Raw genomic sequence first — 6000 nt, 5'->3', positions numbered from 1 at the left:
AGGGAGTCCTTGTTTTGCGCTGTTTTTCAAGGGGAATGCTTCCAACTTTTGCCTATTCAGTAAGATATTGGCTGTGGGTTTGTCAATCATGGCTCTTATTATTTTGAGATATGCTCCTTCAATACCTAATTTATTGAGTGTTTTTTTTAACAAGAGGGATGTTGAATTTTATTGAAGCGATTTAATGCATCTCTTGAGATGATCATGTAGTTTTTGTCTTTAGTTCTATTTATGTGATAAATCGCATTTACTGATTTGTGTATGTTGAACCAACCTTGAATCCCTAGGATGGATGAAGCTGATTTGATCATGATGGATAAGCTTTTTGATGTGCTGCTGGATTCAGTTTGCCAGTATTTTATTGAGGCTTTTTGCATTGATGTTTATCAAGAACATTGGCCTGAAGATTTCTTTTTTATTGTATCTCTGCCAGGTTTTGGTATCAGAATGCTGCTGGTGTCATAGAATGAGTTAGAAAGGAGTCCCTTCTTGTCAATTCTTTGAACTAGTTTCAGTACAAATGGTACCAGTTCTTCTTTGTGCCTCTGGGAGAATTTGGCTGTGAATCCATCTGTTCCTGGACTTTTTTTTGTTAGTAGGCTATTTATTACTGCCTCAATTTCAGGACTCAATATTGGTCTATCCAGGGGTTCAATTTCTTCCTGGTTCAGTTATGGGGGGTGGGTATGTGTTCAGAAGTTCATCAGTTTCTTCCAGATTTTCTAGTTTATGTGCATAAAGGTGATAATATTATCTGATGGTTGTATTTTGGTGATAGCCCCTTATCACTCCTGATTGTGTTTATTTGAATCTTCTTTTTTTCATTACTCTTGCTAGTGGTCTATCTATTTTATTAATTTTTTCACAAAATCAGCTCTTGGATTTGTTGATTTTTTTGATGTGTTTTTTGTGTCTCTAGCTCCTTTGGTTCAGCTCTGACCTTGGTTATTTCTTGTCTTCTGCTTTGGGGTGTGTTTGCTCTTGATTCTCTAGTTCCTTTAGTTGTAATGTTAGGTTGTTAATGTGACATCTTTCTAGCTTTTTGATGTGGGCAGTTAGTGCTATAAATTTTCCTATTAACACTGCTTTCACTGTATCCCAGAGATTCTGATTCCTTGTCTCTTTGTTCTCATTAGTTTCAAAGAACTTCTTTGTTTTCTGCCTTAATTTCATTATTTACCCAAGAATCGTTTAGGAGCAGGTTGTTCAATTTCCATGTAGTTGTGTAGTTTTGAGTGAATTTCTTAATCTTGAGTTCCAATTTGATTGCATGGTGGTCTGAGAGACTGTTATGATTTCAGGGTTTTTGCATTAGGGTGCTCCTGTACTGGGTGCATATATACTCAGGATAGTTAGCTCTTCTTGTTGAACACTTCAACATATGTAATGTCCTTCTTTGTCTTTTTAAAAATCTTTGTTGGTTTAAGTCTATTTTGTCAGAAACTGATTGCAACCACTATTTTTTTCTGTTTTCCATTTGCTTGGTAAATTTTCCTCCATCCCTTCATTTTGAGCCTATGTGTGTCTTTGCATATGAGATGATCTCTTGAAGACAACATATTGATGGGTCTTGGCTCTTCATGCAGCCTGCCATTCTGTATCTTTTAATCAGGGCATTTAGCCCATTTACATTTATGGTCAGTATTTTTATGTGTGGATTTGATCTTGTCATCATGATGCTAGCTGGTTATTTTGCAGACTTGAAAAACATGAAAACCTTCACGAATTTGTGTGTCATCCTTGTGCAGGGGCCATGCTAATCATCTCTGTATTGTTCCAATTTTAGTATCTGTGCTGGTGAAGTGAGTACTCAATTTCAATTCTATTCTCTTTGTTCTTAGAAAATAAAAATTTAAATTATTATATTATTATTTGCTTATCCTAGTGTGAAAGATATCACTTGCCTGGATGGTTCCAAATCCTCTAGCTTGCTATGGTCATCCGTTCAGACATCCTGACTTACATGGGATAGAAACCTAGTTTTTTGTCAAGGGAGTGGGGAATGGTGTGAAGATTTAAGTTTCTCAAAACCTGTAGTTCTAGTAGTCTTCTGCTTCCTCTGAATCCTTGATCCATGCTTTAATTTCACCCACCTGCCGATGCTGCCCTTGTTTATGTGGAAATAGGCATGTCCCCCACTCACAGGGCCCAAGGCTTCCCCCAATCAAGGCTGTGATTGTAGTAAACTTAACGGAGAGCTTGGGAGGAAGGCAAGGGGAAAATTACAGTATAGCATATACAGCAAACAGCTTGAAATCATTTATCAGATGTCCCTACTTTTTAAAGCATTTTTGCATTCAAATGACTGGGAAATTCTATTTCTTACTTCTCTGAAGCTCCCGCTTCCTCCCAAGTTGCCAACTAGCTTTATTTCCTCTGACCTTGCCCCACGTCCTCTCTGATAAGGTTACCCTGCCTGTTCCAAGGTTCTGCTCACTTCTTTACAGAATAAAACTGGAGTTATTCACCATTCATAAAGGCATTGCTGGGATGCAGCTGGGGGACCTGAGGGTTACTTTGTAAATCAAACACACCCTTTAAGGTGCATTGGTGTTCAGCAAAGACAATTATTTCCCAGAGCGTTTGGTTCTTCTCCCTCCTCGTTAGGTAGAAATCTGGGAACTAAAGACTTAGAATTTGGCATGAGATGAAAGGGAGATGTGAATAATAAAAATTTGGAAGCATTATCAAACTTCAGATTTAGACTAGGATCCAACTACTTTCTGTTTTGGGCACGGAAACTGAGGCCTAGAGAGATTCGGAGCCTTGCTGGAGGTTATACAGCACTTTCAAGCGGAAATTGTATACAGGATTCTGATCTACAGCTGTTTCCATGATCCCAAAAAACTCACTTTCTCAGAAGCCAAAGAGCATTTCAACTCTATACATTTAATTCTCAACTATGTTGCCAGCAAAAGTCCTACAGGGAAGGAAACAAGCATATAGCAGGGGAGGTCTGCAGGATACCTAAATCATATTATCTCAAATATGCTAGCATGGTCACTATTCACATTTTAATGCTGTGTTAACCATTCATGTAGAATTAATTTCCTAATTTCCAGGTACAATAATAATGTTATGGAAGGCAGTTTTCACATGCTTTTACTAAAGTCCTTTGAAATCTCCATCAGAGATAAAATACTAGACTCAAACTTTCTTGTCATGAGCCATACAAAAATGAATTGGTTAATTTCCTAATGTTCCTAGAAAAAAAAAAGAGTGGGAGAGAGACTGGGGCAGGAGATGGAGAGAGAGAAAGAGAGCAAGATGGTTGCAGTAGATGAAGATGCAAATGGAAAATGATAAAAGTTAGTTATGTTGCTTACATATACAAACATAAATCTTATAGGTATTTAACATTATTGTCCATTGGCAGAAATTAAATATGTTCTATAATAATAAGTTAGATTTCTGGCACTTTTGCCTTAAATTTGCTATAACAGATATCTTTTTAAAAGTTTATAAATGTTAAGAAAACATGAGTAATAAACCTAAGAGAGTTGACCGAAATAAGTAACTGAAAAAAGCATACAAGATAGAGAAAAATGTATCCAAACCACTTCTGTTCGCAGAAAGGAAGAAAGTATCTTCAGTAGAATTCAGATATTTAGCAGTAAAGTTGGCTGTAAACATTTTCCCAAACAGTCAACAGGACAAAGAAAATGCTCCTGTGAGAACAGTAACCAGATCTTAGGGCTCTGGTCTTTGAAGTTTGAAGTATTTCCCCAGAAGTGCCACAATCTTCTTTCTCTCCTACCCCACTGGAAGATCACAAAAGCACATTCTTGTTCATTCCCTATTTCTGTTATCCTGCCAAAAATACACACTCACTGATAAAGCTCACCAGTGATTCATTACATGCCATCATCCTAAGGTTTCCAGTATAAATGCCATTTTAAATGAGCCGCTTTTGTTTCATTCATGCTAACAGACGTTTAATAGCCATGATGGTACCAAATGATTCTTACCGTGTCATTCTACTAAAATCCAGATGTCTCCGTCCAGACAGAAACGAAGGCACCAGCCCCCAGGTTCTTTTCTTCCCTTTTCATTTCCTTAGCAGTTGGCTGCACTGGGATTCATTTGAACGTAGGAATAGTAGAGTGTAACTATTCTTTTTATATTTCCCCTTTTATCTATAGATTAATTAAATTTTCTTTATTCTTCCACTCTTTAATGATTAAGAAACATAAAATAAAGAAAGAATAAGAAAAGAAAAGAGAGAAAAGATAAAAAGAGAAGAAAGGTCTGGTGAATTAAAATTTAGGTTGAGGATCTATTTTTTACTTTTTATTTTTTAAGATTGATTCTCACTCTGTTGCTAGGCTGGAGTGCAATGGCGCAATCTCAGCTCACCACAACCTCCGCCTCCTGGGTTCAAGCGATTCTCCTGCCTCAGCCTCCCGAGTAGCTGGGACTACAGGTGCACCCCACCATGCCCAGCTAATTTTTGTAATTTTAGTAGAGACGGGGTTTCAGCATGGTGGCCAGGATGGTCTCGATCTCTTGACCTTGTGATCTACCTGCCTTAGCCTCCCAAAGTACTGGGATTGCAGGCGTGAGCCACCACACCTGGCCAAGAGTCTATTTTTATTTTTCAATATTTTAATGTAGAGTAAACAACCATAAATACATCAAAAGGATATACACTTTAATTCCTGGAATTTCATATCTAACTATTCCATGTGATCCTTTCCTGAAATGCAAGTCTTCCTTAAATCCTACATCCAAAGAATTAATTCATTTGCCAAAGAATGGATCATGACTGCTACAAGATCTGGTCTATGTCAATGAACTCATGTGCTATGAAGACACTGCTCGGTTTGGATTTGCTCTGTTGGTTCTATACCTAAGGGATCCTCTAAAGCTCCTTTCATTTTGAAACCCTGTAGAAAGAAGCAGGAACCTGGGCTTGCCTTGTGGAGGAATTTTAGCTTCTGGGACCCTTTGTCTACTACAATGATGGTCCTCTCCAAACCTATCCACTTTGAGACTTCATTAGAATCCCCAGCTCTTCCGCTGGGTTATGCATCTGGGTTGCGTGGGTAAAATGGTCTTGGACAAGTATTGTTCCCATTGCCTCATAAGATGTCAATCCCCAAATAAACTAAGTCCCTGGAAGCAAGGATCATGGCAAATTGTCTAAAGCAGCATGCGGAGAGTAAGAAAGGTAATATAAACTAGAATTCCACTTTACCCAGGCATTGTGTTAGAAATGAAAGCCTGTTATATACCTTTGGTGTGAGGTCCCAGGAGAAAATTTTGGTCTTTTCATGCTGTATTAAAGGGTAGGGGTTGCTAGAGACCAAATTTTGCCTCTTCCAGAAAGTATCGATAACTGTGCTAGGTCTTAAGTGAATTGTTTGCCTCTGCTGCAGTTCTCTGTAGTCAACAGAATGCCAGGCTAAGATTCATAATACCTTGCTCTGTCACCACCCGTGTGACCTCAAGCTTCTTTCTCAATGGTCCTATGAAAAGAGTGATTCAGGCCATCCACAGTGGCTCACACCTGTAATCCTAGCACTTTGGGAGGCCGAGTTGTGCAGATCTCCTGAGGTTGGGAGTTCGAGACCAGCCTGACCAAAATGGAGAAACCCTGTCTCTACTAAAAATACAAAAAATTAGCTGGGCATGGTGCTGCATGCCTGTAATCCCAGCCACTCGGAAGGCTGAGGCAGGAGAATCACTTGAACCTGGGAGGCAGAGGTTGAGGTGAGCTGAGATTGTGCCACTGCACTCCAGCCTGGGCAACAAAAGCGAAACTCCATCTCAAAAAAAAAAAAAAAAAAAAAAAAAAGAATGATTCAACACAAAATAGGTTGTCTCAGTCACTGACACTGTCTATTACTAGAAATCTTATTTCACAACTGACTGCTTGCCATATTAGCACATCATGTTTGATAGGTTTAGTCTGTCTTCTACTTCTTTATCCAATTCTCCTTCTTGTACTCCTTACCATGGGAAAGATACTACCTTCTACCAGAAACCTGAAGACTTCCT

At 38.6% G+C, this 6000-nt stretch overlaps 1 non-coding gene across 1 annotated transcript; it reads right to left on the bottom strand.

The window, feature by feature from the left end:
• Window positions 1-1703: 1703 nt before the first annotated feature.
• On the bottom strand, window positions 1704-1810 carry LOC135274343 (U6 spliceosomal RNA). Its single transcript, XR_010342188.1, has one exon. It is a non-coding gene; the product is annotated as a U6 spliceosomal RNA (small nuclear RNA).
• Between the last annotated feature and the right edge of the window lie 4190 nt (window positions 1811-6000).

Source organism: Aotus nancymaae, unplaced genomic scaffold, assembly GCF_030222135.1.
Source record: "Aotus nancymaae isolate 86718 unplaced genomic scaffold, 86718_ANA_hifiasm-v0.15.2.pri h1tg000011l, whole genome shotgun sequence".
Taxonomy (NCBI): domain Eukaryota; kingdom Metazoa; phylum Chordata; class Mammalia; order Primates; family Aotidae; genus Aotus; species Aotus nancymaae.
The sequence above is the reverse complement of the archived record's forward strand: the minus strand, read 5'-3'. Positions and strand labels throughout refer to the sequence as shown.